General features: G+C 49.3%; 1 pseudogene; it reads right to left on the reverse strand.

The window, feature by feature from the left end:
* Positions 1-651: 651 nt before the first annotated feature.
* Positions 652-26346, reverse strand: part of LOC132077835 (zinc finger protein 208-like) — a 403462-nt pseudogene continuing 377767 nt past the window's right edge.

The following is a 26346-nucleotide window of genomic DNA, read 5'->3' on the forward strand; positions in this document are numbered from 1 at the left end:
AAAAGTAAAAAACTATGCTGTCCCCTGTGAAATTCTGATGTCTGTTTGCATCCCAATGGATTTTTCTCTGGCCGTGTTCAAGTGCCCAAGGAGAGCCAGGAAGATGTGGAGACCACCAGCCAGGTGTCTTCCCAACACGGATCACCAGGACCATGGATGACCAAGTCTCTGCACAGTGAGGGTCACTGTGGACCATCCAGTGGGGGTCCCCAACGGGGGATGGAGTTGAAGCAGCGCTCAAAGCTCTTCCTGTCACTGTAGGACACAAAACAACACGAGCGCACACACTGCTGCTCTCAAGGGAAAGAAAAGGGAAGTTTATTTTCTGACTCCAACATTTATAGTTTTCTAAAAGTGACCATGGATTGGAGGGTGAAAGTGCCACCTCTCCAATGACACTGGACAAACTAACAGTCCATCAAATTTTTCTTCTTCTATGAAAGAACGCAAAACAAGAAGTTATTTACAGAAAGTGTTTGAGAAAGTTTGCTACAAGAATGTAGACATCAGAAGACTAAAAAAATCTTAAAAAATCAAGGCAACACTCTTCCTGCACACAGGGCAGCTGTAGGGCATCCCTTACTGTTGCCTCCCTTGGTGTTGAGTCACGGTAGAGCTCTGGGAGAAGCTCTTCTCACACTTGGAACACGTTCAGGGCCTCTCGCCAGTGTGGATCTGCTGGTGGGTGACGAGGGTAGAGTTTTTCTTAAAGCTCTTCCTGCAGTCAGGGCAGCAGAAGGGCCTCTATTCTGTGTGAATCTGCTGATGCTTGAGGAGACGGTATCAGCTCTGAAACCTCTCCCCACACTCAGAACACTCATAGGGTGTCTCCCCAGTGAGGATCCTCTGGTGGGCAATCAGGCTGGAGTTCTGCCTGAAGCTTTTCCCACCTTCCTCACCCTTGTAGGGCCTCTCCCCAGTGTGGATCCTCTGGTGCAGAATCAGCCTAGTGCTCTGACTGAAGCTTTTCCCACATTCCCCGCACTTGTAGGGCCTCTCCCCAGTGTGGATCCTCTGGTGGGCATTCAGATGGCAGCTCTGCCTAAAGCTTTTCCCACATTCCCTGCACTTGTAGGGCCTCTCCCCAGTGTGGATCCTCTGGTGCAGAATCAGGCTGGAGTTCTCAATGAAGCTCTTCCCACACTCTGAGCACGTGTAGGGGCATTCCCCAGTGTGCATTGTCTAGTGGATGCTCAGGCGGGATCTGTCACGGAAGCCCTTTCCACATTCCCCACATACAAAGAGTCGTATCCCAGTGTGGATGATCTGGTGGAGTTTCAGGCTGGAGCTCCTCCTGAAGCCCTTTCCACATTCTCCACATTTATAAGGCCGTTCATTGGTGTGGATCCTCTGGTGGACAATGAGGTGGGAGCTGAACTTGAAGCTCTTCCCACATTGCCCACACTCATAGGCCCGTTCCCCAGTGTGGGTCCTCTGGTGGATGAGCAGGTGGTTGCTCCTGCCAAAACTCTTCCCACATTCCAAGCACTGGTGGGGCTTCTTGCCATTGTCAATCTGCTCATGGACCACCACTTCAGAGATCTGGCCAGATCTGGCTGCCTTCCTGGCACAGGCTGAGTCTTTCCTCCTCGGAGCACCCTGGGCTGGGTTTGCAGCCCCTCCTCCTGAGGGATCTCCATGGCTTTTCCTCCCTGTTGGATTCCTGTGCCCTAGAGCTGCTCAAAATGGCCTCTGCCACGAGGTTCTGCCATGGGGATTTGTCTGCCCTGCTCTCCATCCTCAGCTCCTTCCCTGGGGGAGGAAGGACAAGGAGAGGATGGGATTTGCCTGTGTGCCAGAGGGAAGGGGAAGGAGATCCCCCCAGTGCATCCCTGGCTGGACAGCATCAGCAGTGGGGCTGTGCTGCAGCCGGGGCCGTGCTGGGCTGGGAGATGGAGCAGGAGAGAGGGAGAAAGGGGCACTGACTTCCTCCTCACCTGCCTCAGTGCCCTGGGGCATCTTCCTCTTCTTCACAGCCTTCTCCATCCAGATGAGGTTTGGGAATGGGAAATCCTGGTTTGGGGAAAAAACAAGATGTGAGTGCATTGCCTTTGATGGTCCCACTGGCCAAGTCCATCTATAGAAGTCACCGGGTGTCTGGTGGCCAGAAATACCTCCAAAAATCAAGAAGTCCAAAAACCTCTCCCAGGAGTTCCCTGTTTCCAGTGTCCTCACTTTGGGGTTATGGGGGTCCCTCTTCTCAGAGCTGCTGGGGGGCCTGTGGGTCCTGGGCATCCCCCCATCTCCCAGGTCCTGCTCAGACATGATGAGGGGGTTTTGGGGGGTCCCAGGGCTCACCCTCCCCTGATTCTGTGGAAATTGTTTTTGTGATTCATGCCAATTGGCAATGGAATCAGCAAATGCTTCTATCTGCTGTGTCCAAAATAGACACAAAGAAAGCTTTTGAAACTTTCTGACCAAACAGCCAAAAAAAGCATCAAAATCAAAGAAGTACAGTAGAGCAAAAGAGATGAGGTAGCAAGATGACTGATGCTTAGAATAAATTAGAGGAAGTTGGGGTAAAGCTAAGAGATATTGCAACAAAGCAATTAAAAGCTTCTGTATAATAAAAAGCTTGATGCACTTGACAAAATCATGTAGCAGACACCAGTGCAAGGCCTCCCTCCAGACAACTACAAGGATACCAATCAATGACCACCTAGAAATATTATGAAATTACTGCTCCCAGCTTATTGATATTTGCTCATTTGGACTAACCAAGCACATTAGAAACTGCTTTGTAGGCTTAAAAACAGTATATATACTTTACTGAACTGTGTGTGTTGTGAATGGAGCAGTGACTCCCCGGCCACCCAGCGCTGCTTGCTTGCTTTAAAATAAAAGGTATAGAAGTAAAATTTGGATTGACCATTGAAATTTTATATCAGGTGTTCCAGGGTCCCCTTTCCCCAGCATACCTCCACTCCAGGCACTCAACGCTTCCCCTGCTCCCCTTTGCATTCCTGAGAGATCCAAAAATATACTCTCATCAAATGAATTAAAAATACCTCTCTCAGCGACCAAAATATATTTGGGACTCAACTCCTGAGAAAAATGCCAATCACTTGTTTTTAAAATTTTAAAAGTTTAATAGTAATAAAATAGTTCTACAAATAGTAACACAATTAGAGTAATAATAATTTGGACAATTTGAATTAGGACAATACGAGACAACAAATATAAAGAGTTATGGACGTCTGGGTACCTTTTTCTGGGCAGCACAAGCCCGAAAAAGGACACCCGTTAGCAAAGGATTAACCCTTAAAAACAACAACCCATTGCATATTCATACACCTCATACATGATGCATAAATTCCATTCAAACACAGGATTCTGTCTGGCCATCATCAACCTCTTCCCTGTAATCCTAACAGCCCCTTTGAGGTGGGAAGAAGTTCATTTCTTCTGATAAGACAGCAATAAATTCTTTTCTCTGAAAGATTCAGGTGTCCTGTGGCTGCTATCTGATGCGAGTGCCTCATTCCTTTCTTTAAAAAAACCCCACTAACATAGTTCTTCTAACTGCAAAAGTTACCTTTTAATTACAAGACTACATTTATTATTAAACTGTTAATACAGCACTACTGATCAATACATCAAAATACATATGGTAAATGTGAAAATGCCTGTATTTTATGATTGGCTTTTTGCAAATATTAAAATGAATATTATATGTGTTGTGTTAGAAAGTAATGCTGTATTAATTCTCTTAAGTACCGTGTTAAATATAGTTTTAGGTAATAAAAATTGTTAACATAGAAATGATACTATGTAGGATACTTTTTTAAAGAAAGGACTTGCAGCAAGATAGCAGCCACAGGACACCTAAACCTTTAAGAGAAAAAGAATTTATTGCTCTCTTATCAGAAGAAACGAATTTCTTCCCACCTCGAAGGCACTGTTAGGATTCAGAGAAAGAAGCTGACACTGACCAGAACCACAGAATCCTGTGTTTGAATGTTTGAATGGAATTTATGCATCATCTATGAGGTGTATGAATATGCAATGAGTTATTGTTTTTAAGGGTTAATCTTCGTTAGCAGGGATCCTTTTTCGGGCTCGTGCTGCCCAGAAAAAGGTACCCAGACATCCGTAACTCTTTATATTTGTTGTCTCGTATTGTCCTAGTTCAAATTGTCCAAATTATTATTACTCTAATTGTATTACTATTTGTAGAACTATTTTATTACTATTAAACTTTTAAAATTTTAAAAACAAGTGATTGCCGTTTTTCACACACCATAAGCACACGTACCTTTGCTTAAAACAATGCTTGCTTATTTCGAATACAATACCTGCTTGTAAGCCTTAAAACACAACGCACAGAGCTCCATTCTTAAGCTTCAACTTTCCTAATATCTTGCTAAATAAACTTTCTGCAGCTTAGAGAGCTATTCAGACAAGCATTAATACACAGGCCATTGTTCTATTTGCCCTTGCTTTTTCTACAGTTTAAATAATTTTTCTGCTGACCTATCTCATGGCTGTGCTCTACTCACAGTTCTGCTGTCTCCGAGGCCTGCCTTTTGCAGCTTTCCCAAACCCCTCTGATTTTATGGATTCCCACAGTAAATATCTGCATAGAGCCCTACAATATGCACTTTTCCCAACTCCGGAATCGGCAAGGTCCAAACCCCAGCAGAATCCTCCTCTTCCCCCCCAAAACCCCTCCGGAGCTGCCGCTTCCCCTCGGCGCTCACCTGCGGGACGCGGGGCAATGCGATGCTGCCGGGCCCAGCCGAGCTGCGGGCTCGCCGTGGAACCCCGCAATGCTCCTTCCCGGCTGCTGCTCCTCCTCGGGCTGCTCCCTCCGTGCTGCTCCTGTTCCTGCTCCTCCGCTTCTCCTCTCCCTCCCCTTCCTCCCGCTCCAATCCCGGATCCCCCTTTCACAGCCCCTCTGCCCCACGGCCGCAGCAGCGCCAGCTCTGGGGTGTTGGGGAAGACGAAAGAGGAAAGCCTTACAAATATGATTGTCTGGCAAAAGATTTTGAGAATATGGAAACTATAAGCGAGATTGAAATGAAAGCAAGCTTTGAGATCCCTCAGTTACTGAACAACGGGAAAATAACGGTGAGGCCACTGAAAGTAATCCCCTTTTGATGGAACAATTCCCTCTGCTTGCAGGCAGGTCCCAGGGTCAGAGCTGCCCCTACAAGAAGGGGTCCACAGAGGAGTTTTTAGGGTTTAAAATGTAGCCCTGTATGGTAATGCAGTGATTCTTACAGGCAGTATGGAAATGCTGTAGGATTTCTATATTGTACTAGATTGGTTAGTGAGAATCAGAATATTCAACATAGAAGAAGATTTATTGTATTGTAACGGGAACTTCGCTGTCTTAGCTCTTACCTCTCTTACTCTTGCTCTTACCTCTTGTCTCTTAGCTCTTGCCTTTGATGCTCTTACCCCTTTTACTCTCATATGCTTTTACTCTCTTACCCTCTCATCCTCTCTCCCCCTCTCTTCTCTTAGGCCTGCTCCGAGCTGTGGCTGCAGCTCCAAGCAGGGCCCTGCACCCAGGCCCTGTGCAATGAACCCCAAATCCCAGCAGGGCCCTGCACCCAGGCCCTGTGCAATAAACCCCAAATCCCAGCAGGGCCCTGCACCCAGGCCCTGTGCAATAAACCCCAAATCCCAGCAGCGCCCTGCACCCAGGCCCTCTGCAATAAACCCCAAATCCCAGCAGGGCCCTGCACCCAGGCCCTTTGCAATAAACCCCAAGTTCCACGACCTGGCTGCAGAGATTTCTCATCTCCATGCGTCCTGACCGTGCTACCCCCATCAATCCTACACTGGCACAGGGGGAGAAACCCCCAGAGTCCCCAGTGATGGGCAGGGGGCTCGGGGATTAAGATGTACCTGTAGTTTTCTTGTTATGTCTAGGCTCTGAAGCAGGGTTTGTCATTGTTGTGAAACCAAGATTTGTCAGGACCCAGGACATCCCTCTGGCTGTCCTGAGCAGCCCAGACCCCTGCCAGGGGGCTCAGAGACGCTGGCACAGAGCCCAGAATGCCCCTCTGGTTTTGATTATGACCCATGGAGCAAGTTACCAACCTTCTATGAAGATCAGCAAGCCACAACAGTTTAGGTAGCATATTAGTGAAGCTATTACGGGGTGAAAAAGTAGATTTTGGGGTTTCTGGTATGGGGGTTCAGGGGGCAAGATGGAGGGAACTGTGTGTGTCCATGTCCTGGTTTAGGACAAATTAGGGGAAATCTCCAAAAGGGAGCCCCCCAAAACAAAACAAACCTCCAACCACCCCTCCCCCAACACAAGAAAAGAAAAGAAAAGAAAAGAAAAGAAAAGAAAAGAAAAGAAAAGAAAAGAAAAGAAAAGAAAAGAAAAGAAAAGAAAAGAAAAGAAAAGAAAAGAAAAGAAAAGAAAAGAAAAGAAAAGAAAAAAACAGACTGTGTGTTGAGAGGGCGCGGCGCTTCTTTGCAAGCTTCGGGTGTCCTGGAGCCCTCAGGTCAGGTCCGGAGCCGGTCCAGTATCTTCAGGGGAGGGTAAGAAAGAGGGAACAAAAGAAAAGGGAAAAAAACAGCGCAAAAAGCAGAAAGCAAGCAAGCAAAGCGGCTAGCCAAGCCAAGCAGCAAAAACCAAAAGCAAAAAGGCCTGGTCAAACACTCCCCCCTCTCTTCCCCGCCCCACCGCAGCAAGACGGCGGGGGGGGGGGGGGGGGGAAGAGAGAAAAGGCACAGCTGCCAGACACAACACACAGTATTGGGATAAAGGCTGTCAACCCACGACACTCCACCCCTTATCCCATATCGTGAACATACAATAAAAAACTTTCATTTCACTTACTCACACCTTTGACACTTACACATTTCTCTCATCTTACTTGCTCAGACCTTTGACACTTACAGTTTCCTTCTGTCTCACATTCAACAAACAATGACATTCATATATGAGTCTCATCCCACAATCAGGTCTCCCTGAGGTACACACCGTGTTGTTCCATCTTTCTGCATTATCCACCATGTATAACCTGGTCCTTGAGCAAAGACAATCCCACAGATGGGTTTGTCTGTACTCGAGGCAGGGTTGATCCATACAGTCTTTCCCAACAAACCTCTGACATGGGCCACTGGGGCTTTATCCCCATCTACTATATTAAGGAGCTCACACTGAGCAGGACCCGCTCGGTTGGTGGAACCTCGAGTGTTAACTAACCAGGTAGCCTTTGCCAAATGCTGCTCCCAGTTTTTTAAAGACCCCCCACCCAATGCTTTTAAGGTGGTTTTTAACAATCCATTATACCTTTCCACTTTCCCTGCAGCTGGTGCATGATAGGGGATATGGTATATCCACTCGATGCCATGTTCCCTAGCCCAAGTATTAATAGGATTGTTTTTAAAATGAGTTCCATTATCTGACTCAATTCTCTCGGGAGTACCGTGCCTCCAAAGGACCTGCTTTTCAAGGCCCATGGTAGTGTTACGGGCTGTGGCATGAGACACAGGGTAGGTTTCCAACCATCCCGTAGTGGCTTCTACCATGGTTAGTACATAGCGCTTGCCCTGGCGGGTTTGAGGCAGTGTGATGTAATCAATCTGCCAGGCCTCCCCGTATTTGTACTTAGACCACCGCCCCCCATACCAGAGGGGCTTCACCCGCTTGGCCTGCTTGATGGCAGCGCACGTCTCACAGTCACGAATAACCTGAGAGATACTGTCCATGGTTAGATCCACCCCTCGGTCTCGTGCCCACTTATAGGTGGCATCTCTACCCTGGTGGCCTGAGGCATCATGGGCCCATCGTGCTAAGAATAACTCTCCCTTATGCTCCCAGTCGAGATCTATCTTCAACTCCCCTATCTTTGCAGCCTGATGTACTTGCTGGTTGTTTTGCTGCTCTTCATTAGCTCTACTTCTGGGGACATGGGCATCTACATGGCGAATCTTCACAGGTAACTTCTCTACCCGAGTAGCGATATCTTTCCACTCTTCCGCAGCCCAAATTGGTTTTCCTCTTCGCTGCCAGTTCGCCTCTTTCCATCTCTTCAGCCATCCCCATAGAGCATTGGCTGCCATCCAGGAATCGGTATACAAATAGAGCCTTGGCCACCTCTCTCTCTCTGCAATACCTAGGGCCAGTTGAATAGCTTTGATTTCAGCAAATTGACTGGATTCACCCTCTCCTTCAGTAGCCTCTGCAACCCGTCGAGTGGGACTCCACACAGCTGCTTTCCACCTCCGTTTCATCCCTATGACACGACAAGAACCATCGGTGAATAGAGCATAACGTGTTTCTTCTACTGGCAACTGATTGTATGGCGGAGCTTCCTCAACCCAGGTCACTGGCTCTTGTTCCTCATCTGCGACACTAAAGCTTTCACCTTCAGGCCAATTTGTAATTATCTCCAGGATCCCAGGGCGATTTAACATCCCAATTCGAGCGCGCTGCGTAATGAGGGCAATCCACTTACTCCAAGTAGCATTGGTGGCATGGTGGGTAGTGGGAACCTTTCCTTTGAACATCCATCCCAACACCGGTAGTCGGGGTGCCAAAAAGAGTTGTGCCTCTGTACCAATCACCTCCGAGGCAGCTTGGACTCCTTCATAGGCGACCAAGATTTCCTTTTCTGTTGGAGTATAGTTATCTTCAGACCCCCTGTAGCTCCGACTCCAAAATCCCAATGGTCGGCCTCGGGTCTCGCCAGGTACCTTCTGCCAAAGGCTCCAGGACAGACCATGGCTCCCGGCTGCAGAGTAGAGCACGTTCTTCACATCTGGTCACGTCCTGACTGGACCAAGGGCTACAGCATGAGCGATCTCCTGCTTGATCTGGACGAAAGCTTGCTGCTGCTCAGGGCCCCAGTGGAAGTCGTTCTTCTTGCGGGTAACCAGATAAAGGGGTCTCACAATCTGACTATACTCAGGGATGTGCATCCTCCAGAAACCTATAGCGCCTAAGAAAGCTTGTGTTTCCTTTTTATCAGTTGGTGGGGACATGGCAGTGATTTTATTAATAATATCCACAGGAATCTGACGCCGTCCATCTTGCCACTTCACCCCCAAGAACTGAATTTCTCGGGCAGGTCCCTTGACTTTGCTCTTCTTAATGGGAAATCTGGCTTCCAAGAGAATATGAATTATCTTCTCTCCTTTCTCGAACACTTCTATTGCCGTGCTCCCCCAAACAATGATATCATCAATATATTGTAAATGTTCTGGAGCCTCACCCTCTTCTAGTGCAGCCTGGACCAGTCCATGACAGATGGTAGGACTGTGTTTCCAACCCTGGGGCAGTCAGTTCCAGGTATACTGCACTCCCCTCCATGTAAAAGCAAACTGAGGCCTGCATTCTGCTGCCAGAGGGATGGAGAAAAACGCGTTAGCAATATTGATGGTCACGTACCACTTTGCTGCCTTAGACTCCAGCTCGTACTGCAGTTCCAGTATGTCCGGTACAGCCGCACTCAGTGGTGGAGTCACTTCATTCAAGGCACGATAGTCCACAGTCAGTCTCCATTCTCCGTCAGATTTTCGCACGGGCCAGATAGGGCTGTTAAAGGGTGAGTGGGTTTTACTGACCACCCCTTGGCTCTCGGATCATTTTGTGGATGGGGATCACGGCATCTCGATTCGTCCGGTACTGCCTGCGGTGCACTGTTGAGGTGGCAATTGGCACTCGCTGCTCCTCTACCTTCAAGAGTCCTACTGCAGATGGGTTCTCTGATAGTCCAGACAAGGTGTTCAATTGTTTAATACCCTCTATCTCCACTGCAGCTATTCCAAAAGCCCACCTGAATCCCTTAGGATCTTTGTAATAGCCATTCTGGAGGAAGTCTATGCCCAAAATACACGGAGCCTCTGGACCAGTCACAATCGGGTGTTCCTGCCATTCCTTCCCAGTCAAGCTCACCTCAGCTTCCAACAAAGTCAACTGTTGTGATCCTCCCGTCACTCCAGCAATGGAAACAGGTTCTGTCCCCACGTGTTCCGATGGCATTAAAGTACACTGTGATCCAGTGTCAACCAATGCTTCATAGTCTTGTGGCTCTGATGTGCCAGGCCATCTGATCCACACCTTCCAAAAAACCCGGTTCTCCCGTGCCTCTTCCTGGCTGGAGGCAGGGCCCCTCTAAGCCAGATTGTCCTTCTTTCCTTGGGCATATGCCTTAGAAGTTCCTTCAAGGGGATCAGACATGTCATCGTCATCATTATACTTAACATCTCGGCTACGAGCGACCGGAGCTGCTATCCTTTTGGTGATACTTTCTCTTTTCTTCAAATCACGCACCCGTTGTGCCAAAGCAGCGGTGGGTTTTCCATCCCATCTCCTCATGTCTTCTCCAGACTCACGCAGAAAAGCCCATAACTCAGTCCGTGGGGTGTACCTTCTCTCCCCATCAAAGGAGCGCCAGCGTTGGACACCAGGACCTCTAATTTGTACAGCTGAGATTTGAATAAGGTCCTCCTTAATCTCTTCCCTGAGTTTCTTATGATTCTCCTCAATTTTATCCTCTAGTTTCTGCAGTCGGGTTTCCACTGCTGCAATTCTGGCATGAGTTGGGCCATGCACAGCATCTGCATACGCTCGAAGCTTCTTTGCCATATCGAGCACAGTCTCATATGTATCATCCCGCTTCATTATTGCTAGGGCAGAAGCGTATTCAGGTGGCCCAAGTCGCACAAGTTTCCTCCCCATTACAGGTGTGCATGGTACCAGGTCCGGATTTCTAGTTGTTGTATCATCTGAGAAAATGAGCTCTGCCACCGCCATCTCTCTCAGGCGTTGGATCCCCTGTTCTATGGTCTTCCACCATGTCTGCTGCATATAGAGATCATCCGTACACAGGTATCGTTCTGCTACGCTTCTTAGGACCCGTTCCCAGAGGCTGTGAGGGTTAGCCCCCCTCATCATACCTTGATCGATGACAGGATCATGTGACAGGGATCCCAAATGCCTCGCTTCAGTACCATCCAAAATCGTAACCTCCCCTGCAGCATCCCAAAGGCGGACTAACCAACTAATTATAGATTCGTCAGGTTGTCGTCTGTAATCCTTTCTTAGGCCTCTGAGGTCCTTCAGAGAAAAGGAGTCAATATTAGCTCCAGATTCTGTGCCCCTTGATGTGGCCTCTGATTTTGGTGAGGGTCCTTCTCCTGCATCATCATCCTCATCATCCTCCACCTTTTGATCGGTCTTGCCTTTACACTTTCCACCTCTTGTATTAGCTGCAACAGCCATGGTTTGGGACCTACTGTCTGATTCAGCTGCTAGCCTGGAGCCTGGGATGTTAGCTGCAGCCTGGGTCACTGGGGTAGTAACTAACTTATCTCCCTGTTCCCTTTCTGCTATCTGCTGCTCCACAGTATCTAGCAGAGTACGGTAAACAAATGCCAAGGCCCAGCTCACTGCAGTAATCCTTTCTTCCTTAGTATTACCATGGCACTTCTCCTTCAAATACTTTGCCACCTCGACTGGATTCTGAATTTGATCAGATGGAAAGTCCCAGTCTATAGGATCAGAAAATTCCTTTAAAGTCTGGCCCATGTCCTCCCATTTCCCACTCCAGTCAAGATTTTTCCTGCTTTGTTTTACTCCTAAGTCAGGAGTGTCTCTAACCCCTCTAGAAATCTCAGTCTTCATTTTATACACACTCCAGACAGTATAGAAAAGGCTTAATAAATTAAATGCCAGAAAGATGGTTTCTTTCAAACTCAGGGGAAATTCAGTATTTTCTAATAGAGATGTCAACAATTTGGAGGACAAGAAGGAAGACAAAGGCTGAAAAGCCCCTTCCCCTTCTTCTCCCCAAACAAACTGAGTAAACAACCATAATAACAGTCCATACATTCCTGAAATAAAGTCCAGCATTTTTATCCGACACATCATCACACATAAGACCAGCACAATGACTATTCTGGTTAGTGCCCCCCGCTTACAAAAGCTACTTATTAGGGCCAACATCAGAGCTATTTTTGGGTAAGGAAATAACCCCAGGGACCACAAAAGTATTAAAACTTCAAAAACCCCTAGGGACCAGAACGACCGGCAAGCTTCCACTCCAAATGACATAATGAATCACCGATATGCCCACAAAATAGCCAAAACCAAAATATTATTGTTATAGGTTTTTTTTCCACTGTTTTTTGGCCTCCGTTTCCCGGCCAACGCACCAAAAAGTATATTGTCCTGGTTTAGGACAAATTAGGGGAAATCTCCAAAAGGGAGCCCCCCAAAACAAAACAAACCTCCAACCACCCCTCCCCCAACACCGGGTTCGGGAAGGAATTTCTCGGAGGAGCAAAGTGGAAAACAAAACCTATTTATTTACAAGTAACAAAAGAACACTCCCCAACACAAGAAAAGAAAAGAAAACAAAAAAACAGACTGTGTGTTGAGAGGGCGCGGCGCTTCTCTGCAAGCTTCGGGTGTCCTGGAGCTCTCAGGTCAGGTCCGGAGCCGGTCCAGTATCTTCAGGGGAGGGTAAGAAAGAGGGAGCAAGAGAAAAGGAAAAAAAACAGCACAAAAAGCAGAAAGCAAGCAAGCAAAGCGGCTCGCCAAGCCAAGCAGCAAAAGCCAAAAGCAAAATGGCCTGGTCAAACCCTCCCTCCTCTCTTCCCCGCCCCGCCGCAGCAAGACGGCCGGGGGGGGGGAAGAGAGAAAAGGCACAGCTGCCAGACACAACACACGATATTGGGATAAAGGCTGTCAACCCACGACACTTGATGGTAAGATTTTAATAGCTGTGGCTGGTTTTGTTCTGGTTGGGGTTTTGTGGCCTCTTCTGTTTCCCTGTTTGGTAGTTGTTGGGGTTTAGTATGGTTAGAATGAGGCCGATGGGGAGGGCGCAGTCTGGGGAGGGGAGAAGGGGCTCTTGCTTGGTTTGGTTTGATTTGGTTTGGTTTAGTTTGATTTGGTTTGGTTTGGTTTGGTTTGGTTTGGTTTGGTTTGGTTTGGTTCAGATGCAGGCCAGGGCCAGGGCCCACTGCTTCTTTGTTGACTGGACAAGAAAGAGGAGGTTCCTGAGGTTTTTTAACATATGTGTTTCACAGTGGTGTGTTCAGTATCTTAGTGGTTTAACAGGTTGTCAGTTACACAAAAACTTTTGTACTACTTTTAAAAATTCTTCCCACGTCAGACTATGACAGATATTCAATCAACAATGAACACTTCTCAAGGCATTGACTTGTCCCATTCAACTTCATAAACTCTAAGCCTGTTCAATTTAATGTTAATCAAAATTTGCAGGAGCACAAAAACAGAAGAAGAAGAAGACACAGAAAGAGAGAAAAACATAAGATTTAGAGAAGCACACACACAGCTACCAACTCCTGGATTCCAGCACTGCTCAGACGGAAATTCCAAGAGGAGGTAGGGTCAAGATGTGTGCTTGCCTTGTGGTCAGCCTTTAATACCCCTTGGTTTCCCTGGGCCCTTCCCCCAGGTGGGCCTTGGGCTCATTTGGTCCCTCAGGAGCTGGGCTGGGGGCTGCAGGGGTGGCTGTGGAGCATTGCCTGTGCTGTGCCAGGGACTGGCAGCCACTGCTGGGCTGCATAGAGGCTCTAAGGGGATTGGGGTTCCAGAGCAGGGCAGGGCTGGGGTTCCAGAGCAGGGCAAGTCTGGACCTGCCCCTTCCTCCCCCACACATGAAATGTTTTCAGCCAAAAATCTCCTCCAGTCTTTCACAATGGACAATGTTGGAGGTGGAAATCCTAATTCTGTCCATGGGCACCTGGGCAAGGACAGTTCTATTCCATAGCACAGAGCCCCAGTGTTTGGAAGGCAGGCAAGAGCCTCACTGGGTAAAGGCCAGCCAGACTTGTCAGTAAGAGCAGATTTTTTCTGGGACCATTCTTTGAACACAGGGAATTTTAGAGGTGGAAGCCCAGTCTTGGCCATGAGTGCTTGGAGAAGCAGGACAGTTCTTTCCCATAGCAAGGAAAGCACAGAGCCTTCCTCAGTGTTTCGAGGACCGATGAGAGGTGATCCTTGTGAAAAAAATTGTCAGCCAGACTTGTCCTGGCAATATTCCTATGGGAACAATCTCTGGAAATAAGAAAATTTGGAGGTGAAACCTTAATTCTGGCCATGGGTGTCTGGAGGAGGAGGAGAGTTCTTTTCCATGGCAAGAAAAGCATGGAATCACAGTGTTTCAGCAGCAGATGAGAAGAGACCCTCAACATGCCAAGGTCAGCTGGACCAGTCAGGCGGCCCCTGGGAGTCCAAACCAGCCAGACCTGTCCTGTGGTCCCTTGGTTTTGTGGGGCCCTATAGTACCACAATGCTGCTTTGGATTCATGAGGCCCCACAGTGCCACAATGGTGACTTGTTTGCATAGGGTCCCACAGTGTCACAATGGTCCCCTAGGTTCTAGAAGGCCACGAAGTGTCACAATGGTCCCAACAATTCCATGAGGCCTTGCAGTGTCACAATGGTCTCCGTGGTTCTCCAGGCCCCACAATGTCACATCACTCCTCTATTCCATGAGCACTGCAATGTCACAATGGACCTTTGGACCCTGGGGGTTTGCAGTGTCACAATCGTCTCCTTTGGCTCCACAGTGTCACAATGGACCAATGATGACTGGAGGCCTCTTTGTGCCACCCTGGAGCTTTGGTTCCATGCAGCCCTGCAGTGTCACAAAGGACCTCTTGGTGTCACAAGGCCCCACAGTATCACAATGGTCCTCTTGGTTCTGTGGGGACCCCCAGGGTCACATTGGTCTCACTAGTTCCATGAGGCCTCAAAGTGTTATGATGCTTTGCTTATTCCCTGGGGCCTCGTAGTGTCACAATGGTCTCCATGATACCATGAGAGCCCTCAGTGTGACAATGGCCCCTAGGTTCCATGAGGCTGTGGAAGTGTCTTAATGGTGTCTTCATCATTTCATGATTGCAATGTCACAATGGACCTTTGGCCCATGAGGTCTTGCAGTGCCACAATGGCCCCCTGGTTCCGCGACACCCCAAAGTGTCATAATGTCCTCCAAAGTTCTATAAGGCCTCTCAGTGTCACAATAATCTCTACATTCCATGGAGCCACACAGCATCAGTACAGTCCCCTTGGTTCCATGAGGCCCAGAAATGTCAAAGTGCCCTCCATGATTCCATGAGGCCCCACAGTGTCACAATGGTCCCTTGGTCTCACAGGGCCCCACAGTGTCCAGCAATGATCCCTTGGTCTCACAAGGCCCCACAGTGTCACACTGGTCCCTTGGTCTCACAAAGCCCCACAGTGTCACAATGGTCCCTTGGTTCCAAGGGCCCTGTGCTGCTGCATTCCCCCTTCCATTCTCAGGCCGCCCTGCCAGCTGAGAAATGCTCCTTGGGCTTCGGCCTGGGCCAACAGCCCCTGGGCTCAGCTCCTCTGCAGCTCATCACAAACACTGTCTGCTCCAGGCACTGCTGCTGCCCCACCAGCTCCTGGTTTCTGGAGGAGCAGCCCTGGGAACTGTTTTTGTTCCCTCAGTGGCACAACATCCCTGTTCTCACACTGCCAAAGTAAGCTGTTGATGCCAAGTGCGGCCAGGATGAGCCATTGCTGGGACTGAAGCCCCTCTCGTGGGGCCCTGCAAACAGCGCTCCAAAAGGAGCCCTTGGAGCTCTCCTGGGCCAGCGACTCCCTCTGAGTGGGGCCTCTCCCAGCCTGGAACTCTCCCGTTTGCTGCACTCGGGGATCCCTGAACAATGACAGAGCCTGGGCCGATCCCCCCACTCCTCCAGGCTCAGCCCTTTGCCCTTTGCTGGGGAGATGCCAAAGGATCCACAGGGAGCATTTCCTGCCCTCAGGGGAATTGCTCACAGGTGCCTTGCACTGACTCTTTGTGTCTGTGTGCACACAGGAGTGCCTGTGCTGGGGAAATGTGGCAGAAATGCTGCTCTCTGAGGGGCTTGAGTGCCTTGGATAGCTGAGTCAATCAGGCCTGTAAGTGAGGTTAAATCACAAGGTCTTAGCTATGTTAAATGCTCCTAAAGGCTGTTCTTTGTCTAAGTTGTTAAGTTTAAGTTATTAGCTAAGTTAAACATTTTTAAGTGTTATTCCTCTATTAAATTGCTAAGTCATAGGTGATAAGTTAGGTTAAATAGTGTTAAGTGCTGTTCTTTTCCTAAATTGTGAAGTTGAAGGTATCAGTTAAGGTTAAGTGAAGTCCTGTTAAGTTTGACCTCTGTTAAACTTTCAGGCCATATTCCCTTTACCCCTGCCGTCACTGTCCTTGTGTTTCACACACACAGGGACAGTTCTTGCCTAATTTCTGGTTTGATTACTTGTATTTGGTTTGGTTTTGTTGTTGCTTTGTTTCCTTGGTGTTCCTGAAGTGTCCAGTCAGGAGCAGAGTGACTCTAGCCAAGGAACTTTGTGCTGCTATCCCTTAATATTAAATTTTTGCTGTTTTTTTCTGATCCCTTGCTGGGGATTTTTTCAGCGCTCTCAAGCTCTCATTGGTACCAGGGTGAAGGAGCCCTGGCCCAGGCTCTGGCCCTGGGGGACATGGGGACACTGCTGGGGGTCCCTTTCCCCTGTGCCACCCCCAGGGCCCCATCCCCCCGTCCCCCGTGTCAGGCTCTGGGGTCGATGTCGTGGAACATCCTCTGGGGGAGGCTGCGGGGACGGGGACAGGGGGACCCGGGGGGACAGGGGACCCTGCTGTGCATGAGCAGAGTTGGACTGCTCTGGGGGAACTGTGAGGGGGGCCAGGGCAGAGTGACCTCCCCAGTGACCTCACACAGCCCCTGTGATGTCACAAAGTCTCATGTGATGTCACAGACTACTCTGGAACATCACACAGCACCCTTGTGATGTCACAGAGCCAACTCTGGGATGTCATCCTGGAATGTTATGCAGCAGCACTGTGATGTCACAGAAGACTCTGTGATATCAGAGAGTCACCATGTGATGTCAGAATCTGTCCTGTAATTTCACAGCCTGCTCTATGATTTTACAGCCAGCCAGCGATGTCACAACCCATTCTCTGATGTCACAGAGCCACGTTCTATGATGGTAGGATCTGCTCTATGGCCTCACACCCTACTCTATGATGTCATAGACAGCTGTGTGATGTCACTACCACCTCAATGATGTCATAAAACCCTCTCTGTGATGTCATACTGACACTCTCTAATGGCACAGCACACACTTTCACCTCACAGCCTGCTCTATGATGACATACAGCCATGCCATGATGTCACAGTCTGCTCTGTTATGTCACACAGTCCCCTCTATTATTGTGTAACTGTTCAATGACCTCACACAACAAACTCTGTGATGTCATAGCCCAATCTGTGACTTCACACAATCCACTCTGTTCTAGCCTTGGCCTCCTGGGGATCACCTCTCATCTGCTTTCAAAACACTGGGGGCCTGTGCTTTTCTTCTCATGGAAAAAACCATCTCTCAAGTCCAGGCATCCATGGACAAAATTGAGAATCAGCCTCTGAAATTCCTTATATCCAAGGATAGCTCCCAGACAAAAGCTGCCAGGACTATCCAGGTTCCCTTGGCTTCCTGAGGATCCAGCTCTCATCTGGCTTTGAAACTCTGGGGCTCTGTACTTTCATTCCCGTGGAACTGTCCTTCTTGTCCAGATGCCCACAGACAAAAGTGGATTTGGCCTTCCAAATTCTGTCTGTCAAAGTATTCCTGACAACAGCTCTGGCTGGTCTTGGCCTCCTTGGGGCCGCCTCTAATCAGCCTTTGAAACACCGGGGCTCTGCCCTTTTCTTCCCATGGAGAACTGTCATTCCAGTCCAGGAACCCGTGGCTGAAATAGAATTCCACCCCAAAAACTCCCCGTATATTGAAGGTTGCTTTCAGACAAAAGCTGCAAGGAGAGACAGATCTGGCTGGCCTTGGCCTCTGATGACTGCTTCTCATCTGCCTTCAAACCCTGGTGCTCTGAGGTTTCCTTCCTATGGAAAAAAACTGTCCCTCTTGTCCAGGTGCTCCTGGCCTCAGGCACTTGACCACTGTATAGAGACACAGGAGCTCTGTGCTCAGTGGGGTGGAGACTGAAGACAGCAGAGGAGAGCCCTGGGAGGGATTGAAGGGTGGTTTCAGAGATGTTGGATCTTTTTGACATAGTAGAGGACAGCCAGAGAAAGAAAGAAATAATTCCAAGGGCAGCTGGGAAGACCCAGACTGGACAGCAGGAGAAAAGAATTTCCCTGCCAGGGCAGGGCTGTGGTGCAGCACGTCCCCCAGCAGGAGCCTGGAGCAGCCCAAGGCTTTGTGTGGGCAGGCAGGGGCAGGCAGGAGGCAGAGCTGTCAGCAAAGGAAGGGCCCAGCCAGGTGGGGCAGCTGGGGGATGCCGACGGCCTGCAGGGACAGAGACACAGGTTTTCTCAGCATCAGAAACACCTTTCCCCTGCTTGCCCCAAATTGTCATCACTGCCACCAGTTCTCTGCTCTAGCTGGAACCTGGGGACACTTTGTCAGTCTTGTGCCTCACAGGGATCTACTCAAAGTACAAGAATCTTCAGTGTTTCAATCTTACATTGGGTTCTTGAGAAAATTTGTGAGCCCTCTCTGAGGGACTGTGTCTGATGCAAAGAGCACCAAAGTCCCAGAGGCTCATTAAAGTCTCTGTGCTGTGTCTGTGCTGCTGAGCTGGGCCGGGCTCCTGGCCCAGAGGCAGCTCCTGGCAAGGGCAGCGCTGCAGAGAGACAGCTCTGGCCAGGAGCAGCTCCTGTGCACAGCCCAGCAGAGCTGGGGCACTGCCAGGGCCCCTCAGGGACACCAGCAGGGCACAGACAGAGCTCACAGGGGCTCAGCACTGGCAGGGGACGTGGGATGTCCCCGAGGGGGCTGTGTCACAGCAGCAACTCTGGGGCTGTGTCATAGAGGCACAGAGCAACTGTGATGTCAGTAAGGGGTTGTGTGACAGCACAGAGTGGGATGTGTGAGGTCACAGATTGGGCTATGACATCACAGAGTTTGTTGTGTGAGTTCATCGGTTGCTACAGCAACATGCAGGGGATTGTGGGACATCACAGAGCAGGCTATGACATCATGGCATGGCTGTATGGCATCATAGAGCAGGCTGTGATGTCAAAGAGCATCACAGAGCTGGCTGTGATGTCATGGAGCAGGGTGCGACACCATAGTGCAGACTCATAGAGGGTGTCTCTGTGACATCAGAGAGTGGGTTGTGACATCACTGGGTGACTGATTAACATCACAGAACTGGTGATGACATCATAAAACAGACTATGATGTCACAGTGTGACTTTTTGATATCACAGAGTCTACTGTGACATCATAGAGTGTCATGGACATATTGTATGAAAAATCCTTTGCCAGGATTTTTCTCCTGAGAAGCTGAGAGTCCTCAGAAACAAAAGGTAAACAATAATTATCTGCTGCTGTGGAATGCAACAGGTACATCTCTGATTGGTCTCATGTGGTTGTTTCTACTTAATGGCCAATCACAGGACTGTCTCGGACTCTCTGGTCAGTCACAAGATTTTATAGTCATTCCATTCTTTTCTACTCCTTGCTAGCCTTCTGATTAAATACTTTCTTCTATTCTTTAGGTATAGTTTTAATTTATAATTTCTTTTAATATAATATATATAATAAAATAGTAAATCAGCCTTTTGAAACATGGAGTCAAGATTCTCGTCTCTTCCCTCATTCTGGGACCCCTGTGAACACTACCACAACAGAGCAGCTGGATGACATCACAGCGTGACATCTCAGAGTTGGGTCTGTGACATCACAGGGGCCGTGTGACATCACAGGATGCTGTGTGACATCACAGGGGCTGTGTGAGGTCACTGGGGAGGTCACTCTGCCCCGGCCCCCCTCACAGTTCCCCCCAGAGCAGTCCAACTCTGCTCGTGCACAGCGGGGTCCCCTGTCCCCCCGGGTCCCCTCGCCCCCGGCCCCGCAGCCTCCCCCAGAGGATGTTCCACGAGATCGACCCCAGAGCCTGACACGGGGACGGGGGGACGGGGCCCTGGGGGTGGCACAGGGGAAAGGGAACCCCAGCAGTGTCCCCATGTCCCCCAGGGCCAGAGCCTGGGCCAGGGCTCCTTCACCCTGGTACCAATGAGAGCTTGAGAGCACTGAAAAAATCCCCAGCAAGGGAACAGCAAAAACCAGATTTAATATTAAGGGATAGCAGCACAAAGTTCCTTGGCAAGAGTCACTCTGCTCCTGACTGGACACTTCAGGAACGCCAAGGAAACAAAGCAACAACAAAACCAAACCAAATCCAGGCAATCAAACCAGAAATTAGGCAAGAACTGTCCCTGTGTGTGTGAAACACAAGGACAGTGAGGGCAAGGATAAAAGGAATATGGCCCAAAAGCTTATCAGAGGTCACACTTAACAGGACTTAACTGATACCTTCAACTTCACAATCTAGGAAAAGAACAGCACTTAACATTATTTGACGTAACTTAAAACCTATGTCTTAACAATTTAATAGAGGAATAACACTTAAAAATGTTTAACTTAGCTAATAACTTTAACTTAACAACTTAGCAAAAGTACTCTTAGCAGCCTTTAACTTAACTTAGACCTTTTGACTTAACCTTACAGGCCTGACTGACTCAGCTATCTCAGGCACTCCAACCCCTCAGAGAGCAGCATTTCTGCCACATTTCCCCAGCAAAGGCACTCCTGGTCCACACAGACACAAAGAGTCAGTGCAAGGCACCAGTGAGAAATTCCCCTGAGGGCAGGAAATGCTCCCTGTGGATCCTTTGCCATCTCCCCAGGGGGCAAAGGGCTGAGCCTGGAGGAATGGTGGGATCGGCCCAGGCTCTGTCGTTTTTCAGGATCCCCGAGTGCAGCAAACAGGAGAGTTCCCGGCTGGGAGAGGCCCCACTCAGAGGGAGTCACTGGCCCAGGAGTGTCACTATAGGACACGAAAGAACACAAGCTCACACCATTGTTCTCAAGGTTAAGAAAAAAGGAGAAGTTTATTTTCTGACTCCAACATTTATAGTTTTCCAAAAGTGACAGCGTATTGGAGGGTGACAGTGACACCTCTCCAATGACACTGGTCAAACAAACAGTCCATCGACTTTCTCCTCCTCCATAAAAGAATGCAAAACAATGAGTTATTTACAGAAAGTTGTGTCAGAAAGTTCACTACAAAAATGTCAACATCAGAAGGCTTAGAAAATCTTAAAAAAAACCAGGGTGACATCTCACCCTTTTCCATTTAAAAAAGAAAAAAAGAAAAGAAAATGAACAATATGAAAAAGAAAACGTGAACAATGTTTAGCGTCCATTTGTTGAGGAATCATCAGAGCGATCACTCTCATCATCTGCATCCGAGTCATCACTCAATGATTCAAGCGCTTGATGCCTTTCAGGTTGGTCACAGTTTCCATCTTGGTCATCAGCTGGATTTTGTCTCTGCGGTCGCAGGTCAGGGCGAACACATTTCAAAGGTACCTGTTGCTTTCTCAGTTGTTTAGGTGGCCTGGAAAGGCCCAGGGTGGCTTTGGACAGCCCGGCGCTTCAAAGGACGAGGAGAGATTTCTGATCTTGTCTCGGTCTCGGTGTTTATTAATTGTTTATCTAAAAGATTTTCTTTCAGCTCGACAGAGGTCTGCACAGCAAGCCAGCCATGGGCACACTGCGAGCCCCCGGGGCGGTCACTTATCTTTATACTTGAAGTTACGTATACAATATTTATAATTTTTCTTCAATATCTTCTACCTTTATTAACCGGTGCACTTTTAGTAATAACCAATCTCAAAGTGCCACCATCACTACAGAAGATGGAGGCCAAGAAGAAGAAGAAGAAGAACAGGACACGCCTCAATTCCTCCATCTTACTTCTTTAGACCCCCCTGTACAGAAATCTTAAACCCTGTGTTTTACACTCTAACTAACTTATCCCTTCACAATTCACTCAGTGAAACCTTCCCAGTCCTCATACAGGTGTCGTTTCCTGTGTTGGATCAAAGTCCAGCCACCAGACACTTCTGGCAACATTCCAGGACTCCCGAGCCCCCCAAGGGTGTTCTCGGCCACTCTGCACCTCCCTCCTGAGGTGCTGAGATCCCACAGTACCCAGCATACCCCAGTGTATGTGGATACACAAGCATACCTGTTCCCCGAAGGGATAAGCTCATAGGGGCCTTCCCACTGTTTGGTGACTAAATTCTGCACCAGAACCTTTGTTCAAGGCTGATGTGCCTCGTCCATAGCCTGCAATGAGAGATGGTGATTCAAAATGACAGGATTATTTGAGTTCTGTGGCACAGTGAGATGACTGATTGTGCACAAAGCTTTTGCCAACCGACTGTGGGGGGTTTCACCTTGCATTCCCCATTTTTGTTTTTGAAGAACCTGCTTCAGAATACCATGAGGGCATTCTACAATACCTTGACCAGTCAGAGAATGAGGGATACCAAACTTGTGTGAGACACCCCACAACTGCAGGAACTGCCGCACCTTTTGCAATGCGTAAGCAGGACCATTGTCGGTTTTCACAGCAGAAGGTATGCCCAGAACAGCAAAGGCCCGCCTCCAGTGGGAGAGGACATCACGGGCCTTCTCCACAGTGTGAGCCAAAGCCACATCGCAGAGGAGAACGTGTCCACCAGGACATGCACATACTTGAGCCGGCCAAACTCGGCAATCTGGGTGACATTGGTCTGCCAAAGCTCCAAGGCCCTAAGGCCTCCAGGGTTTACCTCTGCCGGCAAAGGCAGTCATTACATGACTCAACAATGTCATGAGCCTCAGTTGGCATCAGTTGAAACTACTTCTGATAGGTATGTGCATTCTGGTGGAAAAACCCATGGGATGCCTTGGTCAGCGCATGTGTATCAGGCTGAGGCGCTACCCACGCTGGGTTAGACAACTTGTCAGCCCTTGCATTACCTTCCACTATAAAGCCTGGCAAATTGGTGTGACTCCTCACATGCAGAACATAAAATGGATGAACCCGGGCCTAAATGGCACAGCACAAGGTCTTCAGTAAATGAAACAAGGCAGGATTACTGACCTCCTTGAAAACCAAATGACCCAACCACTGTGCGATGTCAGCCACATAGGCAGTATCTGTGACCAAGTTGAAAGGTTCCAGGGAAAATTTCTCAAATGCCATGACAGCAGGACTCAGTTCAACAAATTGGGCTGATCCATCCTCATGACCTTCCAGAACCTGCCACTCTGATCCGTCCCTCCAGTTAACAATGGCCTTTCCTGTTCTCCCTGAACCGTCAGTGAAGACGGTGGGTCCTTGCACGTGTTCCTGGCTATTTTTGGGCCACAAAGAGATTTGTCTGAATTTCGCCATATGCAGTAGCCTATGACTGGGCAGATGATCAATGATCTGCCCTGAAAAGTTTTCCAGAGCACTCTGCAGGGACACACTGTTTGCAAAGCTCCAGTCAAAATCCTCCCGTTGCACCGGGAGTATGATCTTTGCAAGATCTGCACTCACCAATTGCAAACGCTGTTGCCGGCATTTGATTATCAAGTGAGCATCAGCTCAAACAATGCAGTTGCCATCTTCTGAGGCTGATGGGGCAGGAAAACCCCTTCCAAAATGTGCAAGGAATCAGACCATTTGTCACTCCATTGACCAATGATACCTGTGGGATGCGGATCTGGAGTGGTGCTGAACACAGTGACATCAACGGAGGGATCAATGCAATAAACTCGGCAAGCCGAAACAGCTTGCTGAACCACCTGCAACGCCTTACGCGCCTCAGGGGTCAGTGTGCAAGGTGACTTTAGATCAGAGTCTCCTTCCAACAAATCATACAGAGGAGACAGCTGTGGGTCGGTTAGTCCCAAGTATGGATGTTACCAAGTGATGACACCTATAAATTTCTGAGCATCATTCACTGTCTTCACAGAATGCACAAATTGCACCTCCTGGTGACAGATCATCCATTCCAGAATTTTGACCCCCAAGTTCTTCCAAGGTGGTTGTTGTTGAACAATTTTTGGAGCCACCTGCAGTCCATGAGCATGCAAAGCATCGAGCAACCGAGGCTGAATCCTCAGCAGCTCATCCTGGGTGGACGCAGCCACCAAAATGTCGTCCATATAATGATACAGACGCGCATCAGGAAACTGCTTGCAAACTCCAGACAAGGCATGGGCCACAGGCCACTGGCATGGCAGGAGAACCACAGACCAATGGCAGGAGAATTGTGCATGCCCTGGGGCAATGTCCTCCATTGATATCTCTGTGCAGGCTCAGCCTTGTTAATCTCTGGCACTGAGAAGGCAAACCTCGATCTGTCATCAGTATGCAAAGGAATCATAAAGAAACAATCCTTCAGATCCACAATGAGGACCGGCCAGTCTGCGGGAAGCATGGTAGGTGATGGCACGCCCACTTGCCATGTTCCTATGCTTTCCATCATGACATTAATCTTTTGGAGGTCTTCCAACAACCTCAATTTCTCAGATTTCTTTTTGATGCAGAAGACAGGAGTGTTCCAGGGAATGGTAGAAGGCTCCAGATGACCCTGGTCCAACTGCTCCCGCACCACATTCTGAAGGGCGACCAATTTATCTTGAAGGAGGGGCCACTCCGAGACAGGTTTGTCCACCAGCTGCTGAATAGGAGGCGTAGGACACTCTGCGCTCTTCATTGCAGTGGCCCACATCAAAAATCTGTCCCGATGCGCACCCCCCAGACAGACAGAACATCCCTCCCCCAGAGGTTGGCAGGAGTAAAAGTATCATGAGGCCTAACCCAGGCCATCTGTCCCTCTGGGTTCGCAACCAGCATGGGCAGCAGGCTCACGTAGCATTGTGCCGTCCCTCCCAGGCCCGTAACAGACATCCCCACTGGAGCCAAGGGCCACTCTGGGGGCCAGGCGGCAAGGGAGAGAACCGTGATGTCAGCACTGCTGTCAAGAAGCTCATGGAGGTGGATCTCCAACGGCGTCGCACCAGGAACGGACAGGGTACACAGCATCTCGGGACGGTCCTTGGTCAGGACAGCAGTCCGGTGAACTGGAGGCAGCCCAGTGGATCCAAAGCCACCAGCTCTACACAACTGGTCAGCTGTCCTGCGAACAGAGGACTCAAAAGGCACAAGTTGAGCAAGTCGCATCCCTTTCGGGATCGTGACAGGAGGGGGTAGGTATGGAGACCACGGCAGAAATCTGCCCTGTGAAATCTGCATCAATGAGCTACAGGTGCACAATGATGCCCTGAAGGGTGGCACTAGACTTCCCCATCAGGAGAGCACTCATGCCCCCGCCCAAGGGACCAAAGGCATCCAGGGGAACCTTGTGTATTTTACGACTGTTGCTGTGGTGCAGACATCCACACCTGCTGATCCTCGGGTGCTGGCTGCATGCCAGCAAAGGAGACCTCCATCGGCTCCTGGGTATGGAGAGAAGCTTGTGTCTGGGTGCGTCCCTGCTGCGCACTCCGCTTCACGTTTCCCAAGCCCAGTAAAGCCTGGCCATTAACATGAACAGTCACCTTGCAGACATTGGACATGTGATTCGGCCTACCACACCGACCACACAAAAACATGGGGAATTTGACCCTCTGTGCTTTCTTCCCCTGCTTCTTGCCAGACTGCTCTGCTGTGCCCGCCTGCCTTGCGGTGCCACCCAGACTGGCTGCACAGCGGCAGCCACGGCAGCCAGCTCCTGACCCGAGGGGATGATGTCCGCACAGGCCTCCGCCATCTGGGAGACAGTAGGAAAACCAGGCAGAGCCACTATGACCCTCCTACAAGCATCATTGCAATTACACTTCACAAGGTTTGCAATCACAATCCTCCTTGCCACAGGATCAGGCACCTGCCTCTCCACAGATGCCGTCAGCCCTGCTGCAAATGCCATGAAAGACTCATCAAATCAACCCCCTGGACAATGGTCACAAACAGCTGCCTCGGAATAGCCATTTCCAGGGTCTGAACAATCGCTGCAAAGCCCAACGTGTGGCACTGGTCAAGCACAAGGGGATTGAATCCAGCCTGCCCCTGAACATTGGCATAAAGCCCCATGCCCAACAGCATGTCAGCGACAATCCCATGCCTGGGGTCCTGTGGTACCAGCGCAGCATTCTGCACCGCCGCTTGGGCTGCCAAATGAGCCCACTTGTTCTCAAAACCATCAAATTGCACAGGGTCAAAAAGAGAGCACGCCACACAACGGAGGTCATGAGGCGTCAGCACGTCTGTAGCAACCCTCCGGAGAGTCTGCATAACCTCAGCAGACCCCAAACCATGCTGAGTAACCGCATCACGGACTTCCTTCTCCAGTTTATACAAAAGGGGTTGATGGGTGTTATGAGTAACACCCTTGAGCACAGGGAAAGCCTGGGGACCATCCAACAAAGCGCCCCACAGGGACAAGAATAGATGATTGACTGAGAGCCAGGTCAACACCACTCTCCTCTGCACCCCCTGCAGCACTGGCAGAGCCAGAGGAGCCCCCTCCATGACC

This window comes from Ammospiza nelsoni, chromosome 10 (assembly GCF_027579445.1).
Source record: "Ammospiza nelsoni isolate bAmmNel1 chromosome 10, bAmmNel1.pri, whole genome shotgun sequence".
Lineage (NCBI taxonomy): Eukaryota > Metazoa > Chordata > Aves > Passeriformes > Passerellidae > Ammospiza > Ammospiza nelsoni.